Here is a 16,383-nt window from a genome sequence, read left to right as displayed (position 1 = left end):
ATCAGTATCACATTTTTCAATTCTTGTTTTAAGTATAATGCCCGCACTGTGCTCCTCAGCTTAGTGTTCTTAGTATTATACTAACTGAGTGCTCTCTTTGCCAAAATTGTCATTTTTGCATTCGTACAGTTGTGTTCAGAATAATAGTAGTGAAAGCCGATTTTCATACAAAATGCTCAACTTTGGCATGCTGTAACTTTGTTTCCATATGAGCAATCGGCATGAAATTTTGGCAGTGAACTACAAATATGCTCAATTTCATTATCACAAAATTTGAAAATTTTCACACTACCGGCTAAAAAGTTAAGCACCAGGTGAAATCGCTCAAAATAATAGTAGTTTTAATAATTTAAATATCTGCTGTATTTTGAGTTTTATAATTTTTCTTTACACATCGTTTCAACCGTTTCCACCCAAGCTTTAAATGTATAGACAAAACAATTTTTTACTTAATTGTTGCTGAACAAAAATTTACAAAAGAAAAACTACTATTATTTTGAGCGATTTCACCTGGTGCTTAACTTTTTAGCCGGTAGTGTGAAAATTTTCAAATTTTGTGATAATGAATTTGAGCATATTTGTAGTTCACTGCCAAAATTTCATGCCGATTGCTCATATGGAAACAAAGTTACAGCATGCCAAAGTTGAGCATTTTGTATGAAAATCGGCTTTCACTACTATTATTCTGAACACAACTGTATATCGTGCGGCAAACACGAAGATACTCTATGCCCGGGGAAGTCAAGGAAATTTCCATTACGAAAACATAATGGACTGACTTGAAATCAAACCTTGAAACCTTCAGCATGAATTTGTTTTGTAGTAATGAACGCTTCCACTAGGCAAACGAAGTTCTTATTTTCTTTTACATACCGTATATAATACTGGGAGAGGGTGTCCCAGAAAGTATGGGCTCGACTTAGATGTATTTCTATTTATTAAGGACAAATGCCGCTAAAAATGATAGTGACACGCTAAAGTAGAGTGTCCACTTACTTGTAATCACGCAAAGTTTTGAACATCGTGAATTTAGATGGAAACTTATTTTGTTGAAATGTACAGTGCCTTAGCCGGGACCTTCTTAGTCGAATGGTTAGAGTCCGCGGCTACAAAGCAAAGCCATGCCGAAGGTATCTGGGTTCGATTCCCGGTCGGTCCAGGATCTTTTCGTAATGGAAATTTTCTTGAATTTCCTAAACATATAGTATCATTGTACTTGCCAAACAATATACCAATGCGAAAAATGGCAACTTTGGTAAATAAAGCTCTCAGTTAATAACTGTGGAAGTGTTCATTGAACAAGCTGAGAAGGACAGGCTCTGTCCCTGTACGTCCTCGCCAAGAAGAAAAAGAAGAAAATGTACAGCTAGTGATAAAAATTAGTAACCAGTTGCTGTTTTCTCATACAAGTTTGGGGATCTGTTTCGCAGCTTCTACGGTAAATTATGGGTGATTGTTTTTTCTTCTGAGTTATTCGCTTTCAGAAGCTGATATACAGAGCCCTAAATTTGGACATTTTGTATAGGAAACCGGCATTTAATTACTAGCTTTTGTCACTGACTACATATAGCTCACTGAGGGGCCCAGATAGCCGTAGCGGTAAACGCGCAACTATTCAGCAAGACCAAGCTGAGGGTCGTGGGTTCGAATCCCACCGGTCGAGGATCTTTTCGGGTTGGAAATTTTCTCGACTTCCCAGGGCATAGAGTATCTTCGTACCTGCCACACGAAATACACATGCAAAAATGGTCATTGGTATAGTAAGCTCTCAGTTAATAACTGTGGAAGTGCTCATAAGAACACTAATCTGAGAAGCAGGCTCTGTCCCAGTGGGGACGTAACGCCAGAAAGAAGAAGATATTCTTTATATGTAGCATATCATCTCTGTAATTTATACCAAAAAGTTCTTATTTTTAAATAATATTTTGATTCTTACAATGACGAAACATATGTTTCCTCAAAGATGTGCCAAGATTAGGTTCCCACATGTGTTTCATTACTTAGTAATATCATACTCATACTTGTCCAAAGTTTTTCATCACAAACATTTTGTTTTAGCTATTAAAGGTTTTTACGAGACGTTTCGAAGGGGTTTGTGATAGCTTAGGAACTTTATTAGTCAACATCTGTTCAGTTGTACTGCAATATTGCGTAAATGTACTCCAATCGGTTATACAATTCAATTAAAAAATAGGCCATTGCTATATGAAATATTTTGAACACAACAAACATAAATGTTTCTGGAGAGTTTTCCATTGGTCCTGAATTATTCGGGTGAATATACATCTGATTTTTTTCACACATTACATGTTCTGAACTCACAATTATTGTTGCATAAAGTTAACATAAATAAACATTAAGATCGCACTTGATATCACAGTTTTTTCCAGGTTGTTGCTCTGTTCACGGTGCTTACCAACCCGACCCGAAATCTGACCCATGCCCGATAGTTTTGTAGCCATTCAAACCCAAATTGAAGCCAAAACAGAGAAGAAAAAAACATATTTTAAACACGAAACAAATCCGGAACCGGGTTTTGTTTTACCTCTGTTGTACAAAATACAACAGCGCGACGCCTAAAATGTTAACAAGATTTTTAGCCCTGGGCTACTTCATCTCGGGACCAACGTCTTTACTTCTCTTTCGAAGTAAGTCGTCATTATATCTTTTACGTCATAAGTGACTATCTCGGCAATGGGATTCGATCCCAAGTTCTCAGCGTGAGAGGCGTGATTTCTAACCACTACACCAAGCCCGTTCCCCACAGTTTCTTCATTTTAATTATTAATCACTAGTTGTCCCGGCAAACTTTGCCTTGCCGTAGTAAAGTAGGCTGTTGAAAAATGCTAACGTCCCGTATAAAAACACAGTTCCGTTCACTCCCTTTTTTCTGACTTTTCCGTTCAATATTCTGTGCTTTTTATATACACAAACACGTAGGAACACTTTAAGAATACAACTATGGAAGAATTTTCAACATCCGATAGGGGTTCTCATACCATTTCGCGACATACAAACGCCATTCCATTTATATTTATATATAGATATGTCAATTATTAAAAATTGTCGCTTGAGTCAAACCATTATTGGTTTTGAACTCGTGAAACAAAAAAAAACATTGTTGATTTTTAACTGTAAAGCTACGCTAACTCTAACGCTAACTGTAAAGCTTAATTTTTAACTAGAAGCTGTGAAAATTTTATTCAAATTGGTTCATAAATAGTTCAGACTTTTTTTATAGAGGCTTTCAGCCTTAAGTAGGTTTACCTCTTAAAAATAACTCAGTTCTAACCCTCAAAAGTTGATATGTATTGTCCAATACTGTGCATACTTGCAAAAATGGAAGCATAAGAGGAATGCTTCCACAACATAACCTACAATATTTATTTCCACATAAACTTCAAGCTCTGTGTTTGCAACCTTCAAGTAGATACGTTGTGACTATGAGAGGGATGTCCAAATCAATTGGGAGGATGGAGTTAGGTATCAAGGACTCATGGTAGACAATAATTTATTTTTGCAGATGTTTCTGAAGAGGCAGCTTGAACTATGATGTATTTTGCATGAGATATATTGGAACACAAGATTATGCAAGTTATCATTTATTTCAAACAATTTAAACACTTTTTTTACTAAGTAAATTCTTCCTTTTTCATAAGTATTCTAATGTTCGATCTATGTATGTGTCCACTTTAGGTTTTATATGATATGGTTTGCTTTGAAAACGCTCAAAAACCATGCGATATAAGTCATGTCCTTTTCATAATTATAATCCTTTCAGTCCTTATCACTTGTTCTAGCTTGAGGCCCAGTAAAACAGCGCTCAAGGTAGCTGGTATGTTTCCACCAGACATTGTTCCCCATCCATCGGAGTATATAAAAGCACGGCTATTATTCCTAACAACATTGCACACGCAACGGTATTGAACATGACAAGAACATATCGATGCCACTGTTGGAGATAAGAGATGGTGGGGTCATATGTGCTTTCGGAAAACGATACATTTTAGGTCGAAATATTCTGAAACATTCTGACCTCATGAATGTGGTTCAGGAGCGATTATAATAAGCTCACAAAAGTAATGCAATTTGCTTCCTGACACATTGTGTACCGGCTTCCCCTATGTGTACTCGTTGCAGTGTCCAAGAGGCTTATTCAACAACGTGAGAAAGGGTATACTCTGCCATGTAGTGTAATATGTATGTTTGAATGAATTTTGTGCTTGTATATACTCACATAGTGAAGGTTAAGCTACATTAGAACGGTTTTATGAATGATAAGATCACATATCGGATAGTACAAGTAATTATTCATAATTATACTATTGAATGTGTTAAGTTTGTGTTCATATCATATGTTAGGCTTTTATGTTTATATTCCACATGTCATTTTACTGAAACTTTAAACGCGTCCATTTATCACGAAACATACAAATTAGAACTTAATCACGAAAACTCCAAATCTCAAATCTAAAATCATGGTTGCATTTTCGCATTAGTACCGGTCTGCGTTTCATGTCAACAATTCCGCGCGAATACAATGGAACGTAGTTCTATGTAATCGCTTCGTGGAAGAAGATAACACTCCTTCCGCCGTTGACAATAGAGTGAAGGTCAATTGCTGTTTATTGCGGTTTGAGTGCCGGTCAAATGACAGCGCTAGCAGCTAGCTACCGTGTGTCGTGACTTAATGGTTGAAAAGGTGATCATCATCATCTAACAGCAACTTCAATTACATGGTTATTGGTTCCGTATGACAACGGCGGGATGTGGCGTATAGCACATACTTACAGCGAAAAATATTGATATCTCGTTGATTTTACTGCTCATCACTTATATCATACAAAGCAAATATTATGTTATAAAATCACGTCGTTTTCACTGCACTTCACTGGTCCCGTAATTATTGCGTAAAAAAATGCACATTAGAGTGATGCAAATTTTGAAATGTTGGCTCCCCTATGCTTAAACGACTTATATTATGGCAAATAGCATCCTCCCAAAGTTTGGAATGAATTGGAAGAAATTTGACTGTGCACAGGCCATTTGAAGTTTATATGGAGATTACTATGGAAAACGCCATCTTTTCAGCTACAAGTTTGGCAAAGACCACATTTTGATTGGACGTCAGGATAAATTTCTATTCATAATCATAAACTGGGAATGCATTTGGCATGCTGAACCAACTGCCCGGCAGGCAACAGTGGTGCTCCTGGCGGGTAGAAGAGATCATAGTAATCCAGGCTACTATGTTCTACAGCAAAAAAGCAGTGTTGCTCTGAAAGTAATTGAATGATAATCTCAGCATGGTTAAGACTTTGTAATCAATAATAACAAATTACCCTTACGTCCCATCAAAATGTGGTCTTCGACAAAGTTGTAGCTGGGAAGATTTCACATGAGAAGAGTTTGTTCACTTTTTCATAGATTATTATTTTGAGCAGTTAGAGGACTGAACACAAAAGCTATGCTATTAAATGACTGAAAATACTTACCGCACGGCCACAAAGTCCATTACAGTCGAATTATTGTATTAAAATAGATCAAACGACGTAAATCGACCAATACCGTCGTGTTAGAAATGTGCATGTTATTTCACGCAACGTTGACGCAACGGTTCTTGTGCAGTGAAAACGACGTGATATTAAAATTTACATTTTGTTGTATAAGTATAGCGTGTAGGGGAACTGGGGGTAAGGGCCCCATAGGGGGCAAAACGAGCCACCCTCGATTTGGACGAACGATGTGTTTTAGATTGCTTTTTTCCACCCTAGATCATAGAAAATGGATAAAAATGCTTCTATTAATATATTGTTATGTGTTTTTCTCAAGAAAATCGTTAACAAATCAGTGGGGGTTGGGTACAAGACACGACCGCATGACGTTAACTATGCCATTTAATTAGCTGCATTTGTATTATAGTTAAATGTCATAATTGCAACCTTCCTTCAGTTATAATCCAGAATGTAATGGTTTGTGAATTTAGAAAATATATATGTTTTAAATAAAATTTTGCGTTACGTAATATTTGAATCATTCCTTAGAATAGAAGATATATTGCATCCCAACGGCACAGCAGCAGCGTCCTTGGAAACATCCTCAATTGCCGTATTGTCAATTATTCGTAATAAATCAATTGTTGTATGTTGCTATGAGATGAATTAAGAAATTATAGCAAGTATGTGGTAAACACATTAGGGAATATTATACAATCAACTCTTTAAAACACATTTGTTGGCTCTGAAAATGGCCGATTGAATGGTTGAATTTGCGTAACACGGACACATTTTGACGGCGCACTGGTTGCGTCCTCCTCGCCCGGTGAGATTTGCGGTGCGGATTACGATGTGCGCTTCAACAAGCGGCTTTGGTCGATTTTCTTCAGCCATCACGTACAAACTTGCCGCCGCTTGGTGATCGGACACACTTTGACGGCGCACTGGTTGCAATCCTCCTCGCCCGATGAGATTTGCGGTGCGGATGATGATGTGCGCTTCAACAAGCGGCTTTGGTCGATTTTCTTCAGCCATCTCGTACAAACAGCTTGCCTCTGGTAGCGAGGAGCTGAGCAGGTTTGGAGGAGCTCTTACCAGCTCGAAAGCGAAAACAGAATGAAACCGAATTCAACGAAGAAGGGATGCTTTATACCCTTAGAATAGCAGGTGATGCTCCTCCTTTAAAATTCTTCGTCTTCTTATCTGGGAAATAGGCTATATGAAACTGATGTCTGGGAAAGGGATGTTCAAAATTAGCATTATGCTGTTATTGCATCCCGGCGGCACTGCAGCAGTGTCCTCGGAAACATCCTCAAATTGCCGTATTGTCAATTATTCGTAATAAATCAATTATTGTATGCTGCTATGAGATGAATTAAGAAATTATAGCAAGTATGTGGTAAACACATTAGGGAATATTACACAATTAACTCTTTAAAACACATTTGTTGGCTCCGGAAAGGGCCGATTTAATTGTTGAATTTGCGTAACACGGACACATTTTGGCGGCTTTGGTCGATTTTCTTCAGCCATCTCGAACAAATTAAAGAATATTACACAATCAACTCTTTAAACACATTTGTTGGCTCTGAAAAGTGCCGATTCAATTGTTGAATTTGCGTAACACGGACACATTTTGACGGCGCACTGGTTGCAATCCTCCTCGCCCGATGAGGTTTGCGGTGGCGATGACGATGGGCGCTTCAACAAGCGGCTTCAGTCGTGGCGGCGTGTTGTTGTTCCATTCGCGTTCCATTGAAAACTGAGCTGAGAATGCAAGGCACTCGAGACTTGCTCGCCGACCATGTTCACAGTCTGACGGCAAAAAGAAGAATGAGCAAAGAAGCAGGAATCGGTCTGCTTTTATAGTGCGAAGCGGAACGCAAAAGAAGCGTGGAAAACTGCTTGCACGTGATTGGTTGCGTAAGAAAGGGGTCGACATTTTCCAAATTTTCAATAGTTTATTGTCGATATTCAATAGTTTTCTCCATTCGAGGAAATTGCTGTATACATTTCCGACCGATTGGTGGGAAATTTTTTAAATTCTATCGATAAATGACTGAGTTATTAGCGTTCAAAATCTTTCATAATTTCGTGACGGTCGCAAAATTTTAGATTTTCAATTGACACCTAGTATATTGCCGTAAGACGTAGTTAACGTCAAAACGTATAAAAACGTTTTTCGCTGTTTATGTTGCAATTTTGTGCGATTTTCAAGATCATTTTTTAGGTCGACAAATAACCAAATTTTTGAAACTATCGCCGAGAGCCAACTTGTGCACTGTCATAGTTTGTATTACATGCAAAAAATATGTAAACTTTGTCCTAAAAAAGCTTATCGAAGGACCTAAACTTTAATCAATTCTGGGGGCAAAACGCCCACCCCTATTTCATAGCACCAAAACAGCCGTTTGAGTTCAAATTCTACTAAATGTAATGCCACGTTGAAGTTACGCACAAATTGGAACCTTACAAATATACACTTTTCGCATCAACATGTATACTATTATTGAACAATAACATCTGAACAAACGTCCGGATGTATGCAATCTATAAACAAGCATGATTGTGTGCGTACGTTTACAGAACGGCTAACGCCGGACTGAAGCGGAGCATTTTACCCCGCAAAACAATACATATGCAGTTAAGCAAGAATTTATAAAAAAAATAATTTATAAACCCCAGAAAAGCTAAAATGGATAGCTGTTTCTACTATTTGAAAGAAAACATGTTTGTTTATCCGACCATAATTAATAAAGAGCATAAATAATGTTTTTCACATCTAAAATCGCTGTTCTCCTTAGCGTGGGCAAACTACCCCCAGTCCCACTAATTACATAGGGTAGCCCATTCATTACGTCAGGCAATTTTTAGCATTTTTCAACCCTTACTTGAGTATTGGGTTTCAAATAAGCTTACTTTATGTATGAAAATTAAAAATAATTTATATGACGCGTAAGAATCAGAGCTGGGAATGGTAATAATAGTAGGCTTGAGTTTTTGCGAAAATCACGTGGCTCTTCTAATACAGTAGTTTGAAATTGTGAATCTCTTCAAGTAGCCTATGTTGGGTACGTGAATTTTCTGAATCAGTAGTGTCATTGAAGGCCGTAAATGCGGGAAATAGAACATTTTTCTACAGTAGTTTTGAGTTGCCCTTAGCAACGGGTGTTTTGCTATTTTCAAGGCATGTACCTACAGCAGCGATACACATTGGCTCCGCTGACTGTGATTTGCTACGCTTGCCTACTGTAGTGTGAATTTCAGAACTTTTCCCAGCTCTGGTAAGAATTTTCAGCAGCATTTCATCCAGGGATTACTTCTGCAGTTATTCCATACGTTTTCCATGTAATTAAGCAAGTTTTGTAATTATTTTATTAGTAAAATTTCAAATATCCCATTAATTTCTTATATATTGGTATTTTGTGTTAGGCATGACTATTATCCTAATTTGATAAAACTAAATTAACATTTTGTTAACAACAAACTACTTTTCATTTGCCGTAGCAGTTAAGAATTTGACAGGTGTGTTGAATTTTAACTGATTACAAGAGAAAATAAACGTTTTCAATAAACTTAAACTAACTTATCCTAGATATATAGTGCATTTATAGTGCAATAGAAGATTGCAACGATATTTGTCTCAAATGTTTAATAGTTTTATTCGATATTTGTTCCAATATTTCAACATTTGGTATTCTATGCAACTTATTTATACTATACCAGGGAGGAAGCTTCATAATCTTTTTCAAAATTTTATTTTGAATCCTCTTTCTGATATTACATCAACTAGTCCATGTTGGCACAGCATATAACATGGCCGGCAAAAGCTTGTTCTTAAGACAAAAGTTTTGATTTCCTGTAATAAGTGGATAAAGATATATTACAGTCGACTCTCTACATCCCGATGTTCTACATCTTGATTATCTCCCTATGTCGATGATTTCTTCAGTCCGTTCATTCTACATACAATTTCTCTCTATATATTTTTTCTATAAAGACAATTCGACAAAAGAAATACAATGCCAGTGAATCATGATCGTACCTAAGTAGTTTTAGTTGATTAACAGTTTATTTAATTTTCACTGTGCGGGTAGTCAAAAAATCAGGGGCAATGGTTTTAATGCCTTGGCGGATGTGTAATAACCTAAAAACTGTTTGCGCCACTACTTCAAATGAATTTGAAATCAGGTTTAAATGAATAGGATCTCTTTGTTACATATCAATCTCTAAATAGATCCTAGTTCATAGCTCTGTCGCCAGTATTACGTTCACTTTTTCTATCACAGTTGCATTCCTCAATCGTCTGTATAGTATGTGATCATTTTTTTTTCTTAGCACTACAAAATAATCTTAGCCATTGACGTTGGCTTCATTAACTCGATCTATACCCTTCGTTTGATACACTTTATTTAGAATTCATTAACTCGATCTATACCCTTCGTTTGATACACTTTATTTAGAATTCACTTGACATAGTTCAACAATGCTTTCGCCCCAATCATTTATGGTCGTCACTGACTGTTTTATTTAACTTTTCTCTCGCGTTCTTCTGTATTTGCGGTCGGATCCGTATACATGTATATCAAAAAGTCACTAAGTATAGGTAGAAGTGTAGTGAACTCGATCGATTATAAATGAATCTTTTATTTCAGAAACCACATAAGTCCATTTAATTTAGCTTCAATGCGCGTTCATTTCGAAGCTTTGATTCTGTCACCAATCAATAGCAGCTCACTCACATAGGGAAACATGTACCTTGTTTCATTACTTAATGTGCATTCTTAAGGCGAAAATGAATCGAAACCACACATTCAATATTCAAGAACACAAATCTAAACAATCAAACAGAGCTATGAACTAACAATTTAATCTATTGATTACCATCGGCGAGTAACCAACGATCATTTTTTTGGTTATGATGATTTGCGTTCTTGAAATTTCATGATTTGGATTCATTCTATAATTAATATTTAAAAAACGAAAAAAATACAAACAAAGCAATTTTCAAGTTTTCATACCAGACTGCGTATTTTCATAGTCGAGACTCAAACTATGTAGGAAACTATTTCTCATCTAAAAATGGACTTATGTGGTTTTTCGTGACAACCATACAAATCGTTTAAAATAGCCGGGACCGGTTTTGCATGAGTGAGTGGTTTACACGTTTGTGCATCGGCTTTTCCTGCTTTGAAATTCATAGGGTTGGATGTCTTTATTTACTGGAAACATTTTGTCTTTGCATACTCAAATCCGTAGCACCTTTTTTATATTTGATCTAAATTTTATAATTCAGTGTTTAAAAATGATCATCATCTAATCGATTGTTCTAATCATTGTTAAAATTCAACGTCAGTTCTGGAAAATCATCATTCTTTGAGAATTATTGCGCTGGTTTTAAAATTTATTTTTAATTATCGAATTGTGGATGAATAAGTCAATGATACCTCAATACAATTGGTTAAGAAATGTGTGACATTTACACAAAGAAGCTTCCTGATATAACAGTTTTATTTCTTGATTTTCGCGAAATTGAACGTGAGTCATTCGACAATAGGGCTTGTCTAGCCCACTTCAAAATAAAAGAACTGAATAATAGCGATTATACATGTTTGTCTATCACTGAAATGATTATTATAACTTCCATGGTAGCTAACCTTATTTCTCCTCTTTATATCAAAAGGCGCGAAGTGAGTGATTGAAAACAAACCAGTTTCGGGGGTGTTTTTTTTTTTGCACTTGGAAAGCAGACATTCTTGACTCTGTGCTACGTCATCGGGTTCGCGGTCACTATCCGCAAAATCATCATGAATCATCTAATGTCCAATGATGCTTGTCATGAATGGCTATAAATTGACAATAAATTCAGTTCAGAACTTAATTCAGCACGTTAACCAATGGCACTGATTGGAAGGGTAATTTATTTCGGAATATTTTTTTAATACTCACGACCCACCTGTAAAAAAATGTCAAAAAATGTGAAATAAAAACAGAAATTGGAAAGTTTTCGTAATTTGATTGAAATATCGCCTGATAAACTGATAATTTTTGGCAATATATAAAAAAATAAATAAAATTCGAAAATGAAAAGAGAAGAAATATTTAGCATTCTCTACTAAAGAAGTGTTTAAATTTATGGCCACCTAAACTGAAAACTCTTATCGCCACTTAAAAAAAACTCTTGTAGGAGTGTTAATTAATTATGAATAAAGCTTTATCTTCAATGTTTTATTTTACATGAAGAAAATTTTTATCTAAATTTTGAGTTTAGTTTTCCCAAAATTTACTACATTGATTATTCTTTCATCCCGAAATCTTTCGGTATTCTCTTGCTTCTTCACAGATGTTGTCAAAAATAGAGAGAGCGTTAACCCAATGGGGTTACTTTGGCCCAATAAGCCAGATTTGGGTAAATGAAACTTCTTTGGGTCGAAAGAACTCAATTTTGCTTGAAATAAACCGTAATTTATGTATTTTTTTTCTGATGGAATTGAAGACAAACTGCCTACTAGGGACCTTAGAAATTTAGCCATAACTGAGTAATTGGACCCAACTACGGAATTGCGGTAAAACAAATCAAATTGAATTGGACCGCGTCTCCGTTTATATTTACGAACAGAATTTCTCAGCAAAAAAAAAAGATTACCTGTACAAATTAGCTGTAAATGTTTTGATTAAGTTCATTGAATAAATCTCCAAAATAACGACACAAGGCCTTAGCGGACTGGTTAGAGTCCGCGGCTGCAAAGCAAAGCCATGCTGAAGGTGTCTGGGTTCGATTGTGCTCATAAGAACGCTAAGCTGAGAAGCCGGCTCTGTCCCAGTGGGGACGTTAATGCCAAGAAGAAGAAGAAGAACGACTCGACAACATTTGTGCAAAATGCAGAAAAATGTCACAAAAATTTGGTTAACACTTCTCGTTCGCCATTCTCAACATCGATTCTCAACTACCAGTAGTCGGAGTTAAGCTCCAGGGAAGTCTTCCAATAACTGTAGCTTGCGTCTATCTACCATGTGGTAATGTCCCTGACCTACGTAGGGAGGTAGAAAATTGCATTCATCAACTCCCGGAACCAAGAATGATCGTCGGTGACCTCAACGCACACCACCCTGCCTGGGGTTGCTCTCGCTCTGACGCTAGAGGCAATAGTTTGCTTGACCTCCTGGAGAACAATGACATCGCTATCCTTAATAACGGCTCTCCCACGTATTTCAAAGGGTTTTATTCAACGGCAATCGACGTTTCAGCTGTTACCCGGTCGGAGGTCCAGCGATTCCGTTGGAATGTTAATGCGGACCCTTACGGAAGCGATCACCATCCTATACAAATCTCTGTAGCCGCTGAGGCTCCCACCACAACTAGACGATCCCGCTGGTTGTATGACCGAGCAGACTGGGCTGCATACAATAACAGCATAAATGCATCTTTCCGCACCCAACAGCCGAGTAGCATATCCGAGTTCTCCACCGTCCTCGCCCAAGCGGCAATTGTTTCAATCCCGAAAACAAGCAATAAGCCTGGCCGGAAGGCACTCCGTTGGTGGTCTCCAGAGGTTAAAAAAGCTATCAAAGCGCGCAGAAAAGCCCTTCGTGCTGTCAAAAGAATGGAGCCTGACCATCCTTATCGAGATGCGACGATTGTCAGATATCGTTTTCAGCGCAACGAATGCCGGCAAGTTATACGGGACGCCAAAAGAGCTTGTTGGGAAAACTTTCTCGACAGCATTAACGCTACTCAAACAACAGCCGATCTTTGGGCCAAAGTTAATGCCCTTAGCGGCAAACGAATCGCCGCTCCGCCCACACTCATTATTGATGGAAACCTTACTGCGGAACCAACGGCTATAGCGAACGGCCTTGGCAAATATTTCGCTAACCTTGCTGCCTTCGACAGCTACGATCCGGAGTTTATCCGACGATCTGGTGTTACGATCGATGACATAGTAAACTTCAACGTACCTGAGAGCAACATCCAACTTTCCATCAACGAACCATTCTTGGTAGACGAACTGCAATACGCTCTAAGCTGAAGTAAAGGAAAGTCCGCCGGTCCTGATGACATTGGCTACCCTATGTTGAAGAGGCTCGACGGATCAGGTAAACTAGTACTGCTAGAGCTGATTAACAACCTGTGGACCGGTAACACTTACCCATTTGAGTGGCGGGAAAGTCTCGTCGTTCCTATCCCGAAACCCGGAAATCAAATGCGGGAAACAGCAAGCTACCGGCCAATCTCCCTCACTTGCCGCCTTTCGAAGGTAGTAGAAAGAATGGTAAACCGCCGACTAACGCACCACCTACAGCAACATGGTCTACTCGACCATCGGCAACACGCCTTCAGGCCGGGGTATGGACCCAATACCTACTTTGCGGCCCTTGGCGAGGTCTTGCAAGAAGCGAAGCATAAGAACCATCACACCGAGATGATCTCGTTGGACATATCGAAAGCCTTTAACCGGACTTGGACGCCTTTCGTACTAGAAAAGCTGGTCAGCTGGGGCCTTACCGGTCATATTCTGCATTTTATCCGAAACTTTCTGACTAACCGTTGCTTCAGGGTAGCCATTGGAGACACAAAGTCTGCATCCTTTAAGGAGGAAACCGGTGTTCCGCAGGGATCCGTCATATCGGTAACCCTGTTCCTGATCATGATGGATGGCGTTTTCGAGGATCTCCCTCCTGGAGTTCAAATATTTGTATACGCGGACGATATTCTAATAGTAGTGTCTGGTCCGACAATTGCAGCTACACGCAGAAAAGCCCAAGCAGCCGTCTCTCGAGTAGCCAAATGGGCTGCCTCCGTTGGTTTCTCCATGTCGGCTCCAAAGAGCATTCGATGCCACATATGCTCATCCGGGCATAGGATCAGTGGGCCTCCGATCGTCATCAACAACCAAGCTATACCTGTTCGTAAGACAGCAAAAATCCTTGGAGTCATCTTCGATCGCGGCCTGACCTTCAAGCCCCACTGTGAAGCAGTCAGAGCCAACTGTCGTAGCCGCCTGAACCTACTGAAATCTCTCTCGAGACCGCACCGCAGCAACAACCGAGGTATCCGGTTCCGTGTCGCCACCGCTCTCATTGACAGTCGACTGTTTTATGGTCTAGAAACCACTTTCCTTGCGGTGAACAGATTGATTGAAACACTGTCTCCCATTTATAACCGCTACATACGAATAGTTTCGGGTCTTCTACCGTCCACTCCAGCCGACGCAGCCTGCGTCGAGGCTGGCCTACTTCCCTTCCGCTACTTGATCACTGCTACACTTTGTACGAAAGCAGCCGCTTTTGCGGAGAGGACTGCTGGAAACGACAGAACCCGCCTCCTAGAAGAGGCCGACATCCTGCTTGACAGCATAGCTGGCGTGACGCTCCCTCCTGTCGCCAAGATCCACTGGTATGGTGACCGTGACTGGCGCCACTCTTCTCTAAAATTCGACGGCAGAATAAAGGACAACTTCAGGGCAGGAGACTCATCAACACGGTTGCGACAATCCGTCGCCGAGCTCCTACGGTCCGATTATACGACACATCAGCGGCGTTATACAGATGGTTCCCTCTCAACTCAAGGGGTTGGAATAGGCATTGCGGATGACGAGCTCGCAGTAAGCTTAGGTCTCCCCGAACAGTGTTCAATTTTTTCCGCGGAAGCAGCGGCTATATTTTATGCTGCTACCAAGCCCACTCCCCGCCCGATCGTCATAATCACCGACTCAGCAAGTTGCTTCTTCGCTCTCCAATCGGAAGCTCCCCGCCATCCGTGGATTCAGGGGATAATCCGACACGCACCGCCCGGGGTTACTATTATGTGGGTTCCAGGGCACTGTGGCGTTCCCGGTAATAGTAGAGCCGATCACCTTGCAGGTTCCGGCTTTTCCGGCCGCCGGTATACAACAACAGTACCTCTGGCCGATATTCGACGTTGGGTAAAATCAACGATGCACCTGGCATGGCAGGCTGAGTGGACTAACGCGCGAGGGCCCTACTTGCGGAAAATTAAAGGAAGTATCGATGCTTGGACAGATACCAAGTCAATGAAGGACCAGAAAGTCATCTCCCGGCTGAGAACCGGCCATACGAGGGTCTCCCACGATTTTGGAGGGACACGTTTTCACCGAATCTGCGAGGTCTGCGAAACAAACAACACAGTTGAACACATAGTCTGTGTATGCCCGCTTTACGAAAATTCCAGGCAGATGAACGGGATTTCAGGCAGCATCCGAGACGCTCTCGGAGACGACCCAACCTCGACTGCATCGATAATATCTTTCATCAAAGAAGCCGGACTGTACTTTAAAATTTAGTTTTCCTTGACATCCGGAGTCAGTGTTTTGCCGCAAACCTTGCTTTAATTTACTTCGTGATTTTCAAACACCTCGGATATCGTCCGTTCTGAACTTTTATTTCAATTCATGTTTTGGTAGTCCCGTGACTACCCTTAATTGTTGTGATGCAATCTTTTAATATGTCTTTATGTTTAATATGTCTTTTTAAATGTCCGACGATGAAGTAATAACTGTGTTAAGAGCCTAAAACTAATTCAAAATACTTTGTAATTTTTTCAGGCGAGTCCTTCTGACTCGTCCTGCTTATCAGACTGGGGATGAACCTGCCTACGGTAGAAAATCCCTCAATAAAAAAAGAAAAAAAAAAAAAAAAAAAAAAAACTTCTCGACATCTACAGTGGCCCAATTTCATATTCGTACATGATACTGATTCCACATCAAGTTAGTAAAAAACTATTAAATGAAGTATTGAGCTACAAATACTTTATCCACATTGAAGGTAATAGGTGTCATCTATTGTTTACCAATCACAAAATGTTTCCATTTACATTCATCTTTTGATTAATAGAAAAGTATTGAATTGATGTCTAAAATTCACCCAA

General features: G+C 39.2%; 1 protein-coding gene across 5 annotated transcripts in view; it reads left to right on the top strand.

Annotated features, from left to right (window-relative positions):
* Nucleotides 1–16,383, top strand: part of LOC5576242 (oxidative stress-induced growth inhibitor 2) — a 138,485-nt gene that overhangs the window by 66,139 nt on the left and 55,963 nt on the right. The gene's annotated exons all lie outside the window — the stretch shown is intronic.

This window comes from Aedes aegypti, chromosome 3 (assembly GCF_002204515.2).
Source record: "Aedes aegypti strain LVP_AGWG chromosome 3, AaegL5.0 Primary Assembly, whole genome shotgun sequence".
Taxonomy (NCBI): Eukaryota; Metazoa; Arthropoda; class Insecta; order Diptera; family Culicidae; genus Aedes; species Aedes aegypti.
The sequence above is the reverse complement of the archived record's forward strand: the minus strand, read 5'-3'. Positions and strand labels throughout refer to the sequence as shown.